We start from the raw sequence: 10,000 nt of genomic DNA, 5'->3' as shown, positions 1-10,000 counted from the left end.
CTGGGTAGGAAAGGACAGAATGGAGGAGAAATGTCACAGAGGTCATAACCCCTTTTCTAGTCTCTTGCCTTTGTCTTTATGCTAAAGAGCCCTGGTGACTTTCATAAATCAGTCTTGTCTTCTCTTCTCTTCTTTTCTCTTCTCTTCTCATCTTGTCTCTTCTCTTCTCTTCTCATCTCTTCTCAATAGCAGCTTTCATAGAGGGCAGCGTTTCCTTGGTGACAGTGAGACACATTAAAATAATGATCAGGCACACAGTCAGGCCGCCTCCAGGCCACTGGGGTCCTGACTGATTGCCTGCAATGAGAGCAATTTACCTTACACTTGCCTGGAGGGGTGCCTTACACCGGAGGTGGAAAAGAGGTCAGAGCATGACATAGAGTTCAGTGTGTGTGTGTGTGTGTGCATGTGTGTCTGTGCGTGTATATGTGTGTGTATGCATGTGTTTGTGTGTGTGTGTGTGTGTGTGTGTGTGTGTGTGTGTGTGTGTGTGTCTGTGCATGTACGTGTGTGTGTGTGTGTGTGTGTGTACTTGTTATGTGTATAAATGTGTCTGTGCGTGTACGTGTGTGTGTGTGTGTGTGTGCTCACCTGTTCATTACTGTTCCATTGTAGAGCTTGATGTGTTGGGTGCATGTGATCTGTGGAGGTTTAGGCAGCTGAGGCAGTGTTTGTTCTCTGCTGGACCTGCTCAGCTCCAAGTGACTCCTCATCAGCAGTGAGCAGGGGAAGACGGCGGTTGCCATGGGAACATGGGGCATTCCATCATCATGTGAGCTGAGGCAGTTTCATACTTAGATGTGATGATTTAAGCACTGTGTCGCCACAGATACCACTCACTTCATCACCTTTGTGTGTGTGTGTGTGTGTGTGTGTGTGTGTGTGTGTGTGTGTGTGTGTGTGTGTGTGTGTGTGTGTGTGTATGTGTGTGTGTGTGTGTGTGTGTGTGTGTGTGTGTATGTGTGTGTGTGTGTGTGTGTGTGTGTGTGTGTGTGTGTGTGTGTGTGTGTGTGTGTGTGTGTGTGTGTGTGTGTGTGTGTGTGTGTGTATGTGTGTGTGTGTGTGTGTGTGTGTGTGTGTGTGTGTATGTGTGTGTGTGTGTGTGTGTGTGTGTGTGTGTGTGTGTGTATGTGTGTGTGTGTGTGTATGTGTGTGTGTGTGTGTGTGTGTGTGTGTGTGTGTGTATGTGTGTGTGTGTGTGTGTGTGTGTGTGTGTGTGTGTGTGTGTGTGTATGTGTGTGTGTGTGTGTGTGTGTGTGTGTGTGTGTGTGTGTGTGTGTGTGTGTATGTGTGTGTGTGTGTGTGTGTGTGTGTGTGTGTGTGTGTGTATGTGTGTGTGTGTTGTGTGTGTGTGTGTGTGTGTGTGTGTGTGTGTGTGTGTGTGTATGTGTGTGTGTGTGTGTGTGTGTGTGTGTGTGTGTATGTGTGTGTGTGTGTGTGTGTGTGTGTGTGTGTGTGTGTGTATGTGTGTGTGTGTGTGTGTGTGTGTGTGTGTGTGTGTGTGTGTATGTGTGTGTGTGTGTGTGTGTGTGTGTGTGTGTGTGTGTTATGTGTGTGTGTGTGTGTGTGTGTGTGTGTGTGTGTGTGTGTGTGTGTGTATGTGTGTGTGTGTGTGTGTGTGTGTGTGTGTGTGTGTATGTGTGTGTGTGTGTGTGTGTGTGTGTGTGTGTGTGTGTGTGTGTGTGTGACAAGACATATTACTAACATTGACAGTGGAGATTTTAAGATCAATAGCAATTCTACAATTGTTTACAATTCTGCTGTCAGGAAGGAGGTACAAGGTGGAGTGTGTGCAGGGTGGAGCTGCAGGTACACGTGGAGCGTGTGTGGGTGGAGTGTGTGCAGGGTGGAGCTGGAGGTGTAGAGGAAGCATGTGCTGGTTGGGGATATTTGGTGGAATGTACGCAGGGTGGATATGTAGGTGGAGCATGTGCAGGGTGCAGGTGTGGGTGAAGTGTGTGCAGGATCCAACTGGGGGTGCGGCTAGAGAGTGTGAGTGCAGCTGCAGGCATGGGTGTAGCGTTTGCAGTGTGGAGCTGCAGGTGCAGGTGTGGATGTGGGTAGAGCATGTGCAGGGTGCAGGTGTGGGTGTAACATGTTCAGGGAGCAGTTGTGGGTGTGGGCGGAGCCTGTGCAGGGTGCAGCTGCAGGTACACGTGGAGCGTGTGTGGGTGGTGTGAGGGCAGGGTGGAGTTGCTGGTGTGGGTGGAGTGTGTTGTTCAGGATGCAGAACTACACTTAGTTCAGACACCTCCAGGGTTCCTGGGAGTGACAAATTTTATGCATTCCATCCCATTGAGCACTGAGACAGTGAAGATGCACATGAGACACCAGTGGGGCCCATCAGAGGGGCCATAAGAGGACTCATTCAGATCACAAACACACACACACACATTCACATGCCACACACATCTTAATGACTTAGCTTAAGCACACACAACTGATGCAGAATGTTACAGGAGTACACATAAGCATATTCACACAGAGCTAGAGGGAGATACTTGAGGGTGAAACTGAAATAATTTATACACAGTTGACTGCTGACTGACATTTTATGCCTTATACTGTATTATCTAAGTGATAAATTATCATCAGAATCTTGTAGTGTTAACATCCAATAGCAAAATCCTGGATGAGTATATCTGAAAATGTCTGCAGAAAGCAACAAGTTCTGTTCTAACATATTTGCAGTTTAAATGCTCAATTAATGAGCTGCCATCTGGATGATGTAGATTTAATAGACTTAAAGTGTTAAATGCAAGTGTTGTATGTGGAAGGGGCTCTAAACACTCAACAATCCTACAATGCATCAGATTTGTGTGCATTCTGCACATTTGCAGTTGTTCCAGCCTAATGAACAGATGAGTAATTTAATTGTTTGACTGAGTATCTCTCAGTCTCTCTCTCTCTCTCTCTGAATGTGTATGTGTGTGTGTGTGTGTGTGTGTGTGTGTGTGTGTGTGTGTGTGTGCATGTGTGCATATATTTGCATGTGACCTGTTGTTAATCACATAAGTGTAATAGATTTTGAGGGTTTTGTCTCTCTGTAAAGCTGGGCCAAAGATGTCACATTCCTAGTCTGGATCATATCAGCAGTCATGTACACTGCACATGCTGATGAACTCATTATGCCTGCTTGTCTGCAAGATTTGCTTCTCAAAACAACATGTGTGGTAGTGGTTTGGTCTTCAGTCTTTACTGTACATGTTTAATAGTGGTTTGGTCTTCAGTCTTTACTATGTGTACTAGTGGTTTTTTTCTAAGCAGTGACAGACAAAGTGCACACATGTGTTTATACCTCCCACAGAGAGAATGAAATGGCATATAACCTCGTGTGGTTGCTTGTGTGTGTGTGTGTGTGTGTGTGTGTGTGTGTGTGTGTGTGTGTGTGTGTGTGTGTGTGTGTTTTCAACTCCCTGTTATGTCCATCATTGTTTATGTTCTCTCTGGACACACATACACACATTCACATACCCTTATTACACTTGTAGCTGTGAAACACTCTTGCTTTCCCTAGCAGTGCTGTGCACTCGGTTCACCCCACCCATGGTCCTGCTTCAGTTGGACCAGGAGAACTTCTCTAGCAGGATTACTTGATAAATGGATTTTTGAGATGGTGGGGAGAAAAAGGGAACAAAATGTATACTGTTTAACTAAGCTGATCTCACTTCTACATTTACCTAAAACCGGAGAGCCTTTGTCTGAATGAGGGCAGACACGAGCACTGATGGATATACATTACTGACCATACAAGCACACACACTACACAAACACATGTATGGTGTAAGTACAGTAGAATGCTACAGCAACAGATATATTTAATTGTTTCGTGTGGGTGTTGTGGACAGTTGTCTCCAGTGCAGTATAGAACACAGTGTGGCTGTTGTAGAGCATGTGAGTGGCCAGAAGAGGGCGCTGTGAGGTGCTAGAGTAGGCTAGAGCAGGTAGTTTTATGCTGGCACGCTCAGGCACAGAAAGAGAAAACAACACATACACACACAACCACAGACACACCCACACCCACAGAACTCTCAAAAAATAGACTTCAATTCTCAGTACACTTTGAAGATATTTGCAGCCTGACCACACACCATCAGGAACAAACACATACATACATGCAAGAAGGTGATGCATACATTAAACATGAGACAGACCACCTGAGGCAAATCGAGGCTGGAGGAAGGGTCTTTGTTGGGGTCAGAGGTCAGTGTTAAGGTCAGGAGCACATTTCAGGACTGGCTCATGCTTCTCAGTGGTTAAATCATCAGAGGGAGAGATAAAGCATTGCAACAAATGAAACTTTCCACTGTATGTAGTGGCAGGTGTCCCTGGCAGAGAGAGAGAGAGAGAGAGAGAGAGAGAGAGAGAGAGAGAGAGAGAGAGAGAGAGAGAGAGAGAGGAGGCCAGATGACAAGGAAAGGTTTTATCTCGGTGAAGTTCCACTGATCCCTAAAGTGGAGCACTGGGTAAGGCTTACCCTCAGACCTCTGCTCATCACTCATGCCAGTGTGTGTGTGTGTGTGTGTGTGTGTGTGTGTGTGTGTGTGTGTTTGTGTGTGTGTGTGTGTGTATACGCACATGGCCATATTTATGTGTGATTGATGGGCTCACTGTTCTGGTGCAGCTGCCAGGGTGTAGCATATGTTAGTGAGTTGCACTGAAATTAATAATTATTGTCCCTAGAGAGGTTATTACAAAGGATAATTCTCTACTGTCCTCCTCTCTCTCTCCTCCTCTCTCTCTCCTTCTCTCTCTCTTTCTCTTTCTATAGGATTGTAAGAATACAAGAATATGCTGTCCACACCCTTGTGGACATGTTGAAGGAATGATAAGCAAAATTACATTATAAACACTCACAAATGTAATTATCATAACATAAATAACTATATAGGGATATGAAGTAGGCTTATGTGTAGGTGGTCATGGGGGTGTTTGCTGGGTGATTGCTGGCGTTGATGGGAAAACCTCTTAACAGTAGATTATTTTTTATGCATGAGAGAGGTGGGGGTTCACTGAGATTTGGGGTCTGCAAATGCATCTAGTTCACTGTTCATTACTCCATAACCCCCTTGGGTGTGTGTGTGTGTGTGTGTGTGTGTATGCCTTCAGGGGTGTGGCTATATATCACTCTGCTACATAGTGTACGGAGAGTTGATTGACAAGTCCCTTGAGGGATCATTTTCTGATGGGACACCCCACTGATATGCTGCATACATAGAGAGAAGGAAAGAACGAGTGAGAGAGAGGGGGGAGGGAGCGAGAGCGAGAAAGGAGAGAGAGAGAGAGCACCTCTGAAATTGAAATATGGTAATGAAAGTCAGTGCAGTATGTCAGTGAAGCATGTTGACATTTTCCCAGCTGAACATGGACGTTCCTCTGTGTGTCGGATCTGGGTCTGGATCCTGTTTCAAACAGCTACAAAGCTCCTCAGGCACAAAGGCCAGGTGTCTGAAGTACCAGATATTCCTTCTGTCTTGTGGCCTGAGGGGATGCAGGGTTAAAGGTGTATAGGGTATATGGTGGGGATGGTGTGTAGAGTGTGTGTTGGTGATGGTGTGTAGGGTTTGTAGGGTGGTGATGGTGTGTAGTTTGTGTGTTGGTGATGGTGTGTAAGGTGTGTAGGGTGGTGATGGTGTGTAAGGTGTGTAGGGTGGTGATGGTATGTAGAGTGTGTGTTGGTGATGGTGTGTAGGGTGTAGGGTGATGATGGTGTGTAGAGTGTGTGTTGGTGATGGTGTGTAGGGTGTGTAGGGTGGTGGTGGTGTGTAGAGTGTGTGTTGGTGATGGTGTGTAGGGTGATCATGGTGTGTAGAGTGTTTGTTGGTGATGGTGTGTAGGGTGTATAGGGTGGTGATGGTGTGTAGAGTGTGTGTTGGTGATGGTGTGTAAGGTGTGTAGGGTGGTGATGGTGTGTAGAGTGTGTGTTGGTGATGGTGTGTAGGGTGGTGATGGTGTGTAGATTGTGTGTTGGTGATGGTGTGTAGGGTGTGGTGATGGTGTGTAGAGTGTGTGTTGGTGATGGTGTGTAGGGTGGTGATGGTGTGTAGAGTGTGTGTTGGTGATGGTGTGTAGAGTGTGTGTTGGTGATGGTGTGTATGGTGTGTAGGGTGGTGATGATGTGTAGAGTGTGTAGGGTGGTGATGGTGTGTAGAGTGTGTGTTGGTGATGGTATGTAGGGTGGTGATGGTGTGTAGATTGTGTGTTGGTGATGGTGTGTAGGGTGTGGTGATGGTGTGTAGAGTGTGTGTTGGTGATGGTGTGTAGGGTGGTGATGGTGTGTAGAGTGTGTGTTGGTGATGGTGTGTGTGGTGTGTAGGGTGGTGATGATGTGTAGAGTGTGTAGGGTGGTGATGGTGTGTAGAGTGTGTGTTGGTGATGGTGTGTAGGGTGGTGATGGTGTGTAGAGTGTGTGTTGGTGATGGTGTGTAGGGTGATCATGGTGTGTAGAGTGTTTGTTGGTGATGGTGTGTAGGGTGTATAGGGTGGTGATGGTGTGTAGAGTGTGTGTTGGTGATGGTGTGTAAGGTGTGTAGGGTGGTGATGGTGTGTAGAGTGTGTGTTGGTGATGGTGTGTAGGGTGGTGATGGTGTGTAGATTGTGTGTTGGTGATGGTGTGTAGGGTGTGGTGATGGTGTGTAGAGTGTGTGTTGGTGATGGTGTGTAGGGTGGTGATGGTGTGTAGAGTGTGTGTTGGTGATGGTGTGTAGAGTGTGTGTTGGTGATGGTGTGTATGGTGTGTAGGGTGGTGATGATGTGTAGAGTGTGTAGGGTGGTGATGGTGTGTAGAGTGTGTGTTGGTGATGGTGTGTAGGGTGGTGATGGTGTGTAGAGTGTGTGTTGGTGATGGTGTGTAGGGTGGTGATGGTGTGTAGAGTGTGTAGGGTGGTGATGGTGTGTAGAGTGTGTTGGTGATGGTGTGTAGGGTGGTGATGGTGTGTAGAGTGTGTAGGGTGGTGATGGTGTGTAGAGTGTGTGTTGGTTTGTAGAGTGTGTAGGGTGGTGATGGTGTGTAAGGTGTGTAGGGTGGTGATGGTGTGTAGAGTGTGTGTTGGTGATGGTGTGTAGAGTGTGTGTTGATGATGGTGTGTAGGGTGGTGATGGTTTGTAGAGTGTGTGTTGGTGATGGTGTGTAGGGTGGTGATGGTTTGAAGAGTGTGTAGGGTGGTGATGGTGTGTAAGGTGTGTAGGGTGGTGATGGTGTGTAGGGTGGTGATGGTGTGTAGAGTGTGTGTTGGTGATGGTGTGTATGGTGTGTAGGGTGGTGATGATGTGTAGAGTGTGTAGGGTGGTGATGGTGTGTATGGTGTGTAGGGTGGTGATGGTGTGTAGGGTGGTGATGGTGTGTAGAGTGTGTGTTGGTGATGGTGTGTATGGTGTGTAGGGTGGTGATGATGTGTAGAGTGTGTAGGGTGGTGATGGTTTGTAGAGTGTGTAGGGTGGTGATGGTGTCTAAGGTGTGTAGGATGGTGATGGTGTGTAGAGTGTGTGTTGGTGATGGTGTGTAGGGTGGTGATGGTGTGTAGAGTGTGTAGGGTGGTGATGGTGTGTAGAGTGTGTGTTGGTGATGGTGTGTATGGTGTGTAGGGTGGTGATGATGTGTAGAGTGTGTAGGGTGGTGATGGTTTGTAGAGTGTGTAGGGTGGTGATGGTGTGTAAGGTGTGTAGGGTGGTGATGGTGTGTAGGGTGGTGATGGTGTGTAGAGTGTGTGTTGGTGATGGTGTGTATGGTGTGTAGGGTGGTGATGATGTGTAGAGTGTGTAGGGTGGTGATGGTGTGTAGAGTGTGTGTTGGTGATGGTGTGTAGGGTGGTGATGGTGTGTAGAGTGTGTAGGGTGGTGATGGTGTGTAGAGTGTGTAGGGTGGTGATGGTGTGTAGAGTTGGTGTTGGTGATGGTGTGTAGGGTGGTGATGGTGTGTAGAGTGTGTGTTGGTGATGGTGTGTAGGGTGGTGATGGTGTGTAGAGTGTGTAGGGTAGTGATGGTGTGTAGAGTGTGTGTTGGTGTTGGTGTGTAGGGTGGTGATGGTTTGTAGAGTGTGTAGGGTGGTGATGGTGTGTAAGGTGTGTAGGGTGGTGATGGTGTGTAGAGTGTGTGTTGGTGATGGTGTGTAGGGTGGTGATGGTGTGTATGGTGTGTAGGGTGGTGATGGTGTGTAGAGTGTGTGTTGGTGATGGTGTGTAGGGTGGTGATGGTGTGTAAGGTGTGTAGGGTGGTGATGGTGTGTAGAGTGTGTGTTGGTGATGGTGTGTAGGTGGCTGGTGTTCACTGTGCTCTTTTATTACCCCTGTCTCAGGGAGCTCAGCAGGGAGCAGTGACAGAGCCTCCTGCCCCAGACCACACCTGCTCCCACTCATTAAAACAGAGAGGCGGAGGAGTGGTCAGCTGTGATAATGAGAGGGTGAAGGAGAAAAAAGAGCTCACCTCTCTCTCTCTCTCTGTAATTCTGCTGAGAAACAAATATAAAAGCAAAATGTGACAGCACTGGACTGTAATTAATATGAAAGATTGAGGACTGGGACTTCTTTTTAAATAAATAAAAATGCAATTTGTATGAAAGACTTTGAGATTAAAAGTTGTTCTCTGAACCCCTAGCACAGCGCATTGCAACCCCTCACACTCTCCCAACACTGAGGTAGTACTCGCACTCTCCCAACACTAAGGTAGCACTCGCACTCTCCCAACACTAAGGTAGCACTCGCACTCTCCCAACACTAAGGTAGCACTCGCACTCTCCCAACACTAAGTTAACACTCACACTCTCCCAGCACTAAAGTAATACTCGCACTCTCCCAACACTAAGGTAACACTCGCACTCTCCCAACACTAAGTTAACACTCGCACTCTCCCAACACTAAGTTAACACTCACACTCTCCCAACACTAAGTTAACACTCGCACTCTCCCAACACTAAGGTAACACTCGCACTCTCCCAACACTAAGTTAACACTCGCACTCTCCCAACACTAAGTTAACACTCGCACTCTCCCAACACTAAGGTAACACTCGCACTCTCCCAACACTAAGGTAACACTCGCACTCTCCCAACACTAAGTTAACACTCGCACTCTCCCAACACTAAGTTAACACTCGCACTCTCCCAACACTAAGTTAACACTCGCACTCTCCCAACACTAAGGTAACACTCGCACTCTCCCAACACTAAGTTAACACTCACACTCTCCCAACACTAAGGTAACACTCGCACTCTCCCAACACTAAGTTAACACTTGCACTCTCCCAACACTCAGTTAACACTCACACTCTCCCAGCACTAAAGTTATACTCACACTTGTGTAAGTGCTGGCTTCCTTTGGTGTGGCACCTATTCAGCTGAGCCGTTAGCAGGAAAAACCACAGCCCGATGTAGCTGCAAGACTGTGCTGCAAGGTTGTTCAGGAGCACAGCGTAGTGCTACAGGCACTCTTCTGCCTAGGGTTCATGCCAGTAGTTGGAAAAAGGCACATGACTTACCTGTAGTTCCTGTTTTATCAGAAAAACACCTTGATAATTACAAGCTAACTCAAGTAGCACCTTTTTATGCTTCTTCAGATTGATGACATATTTTGAGGGATAAAGGGTTTAATGCTTTTTAAAATATTTTTGGATTGGTTGCACTTTATTTGGAGTCTTGTGGTTTTGCTTCCATTGGACCAGAAAGGACAGGAAGGGTTGTTGTCTAAACAAACTCCTTTTCTCTTGGCCTTCGTGGGTTGTGATAGCTCAGTGGTTAAGGAGCTTGACTAGTAATCAGAAGGTTGCTGCCAAGCTGCCAGTGTTGGGCCCCTGGATGAGGCCCTTAACCCTCAAGTTGTGTTCAGTAATAATTGTAAGATTTGGATTAAAGTGTTAGTGCTTTTCTCTCCCCTTTGCCTAAACTATGGCAAATGCATCAAAGTTATAGTGACAGATGACTCTGGGCAGGAGCTGTTCAACATCTCACCTGTTAACATACCCAGATTCACAGATTCCTATAAATACTCAGTGGCCCCATCTCGCTTT

The 10,000-nt window shown here is 46.9% G+C and overlaps 1 protein-coding gene across 2 annotated transcripts in view; it reads left to right on the top strand.

Moving 5' to 3' along the window:
- The window catches only part of frmd4a (FERM domain containing 4A), a 99,252-nt gene that overhangs the window by 21,327 nt on the left and 67,925 nt on the right, over positions 1-10,000 (top strand). The window lies entirely within an intron of this gene.

This window comes from Electrophorus electricus, chromosome 6, assembly GCF_041902795.1.
Source record: "Electrophorus electricus isolate QZ-2024a chromosome 6, ASM4190279v1, whole genome shotgun sequence".
Lineage (NCBI taxonomy): Eukaryota > Metazoa > Chordata > Actinopteri > Gymnotiformes > Gymnotidae > Electrophorus > Electrophorus electricus.
Note: the sequence above shows the minus strand (reverse complement) of the source record. Positions and strands in the feature narration are given on the sequence as shown.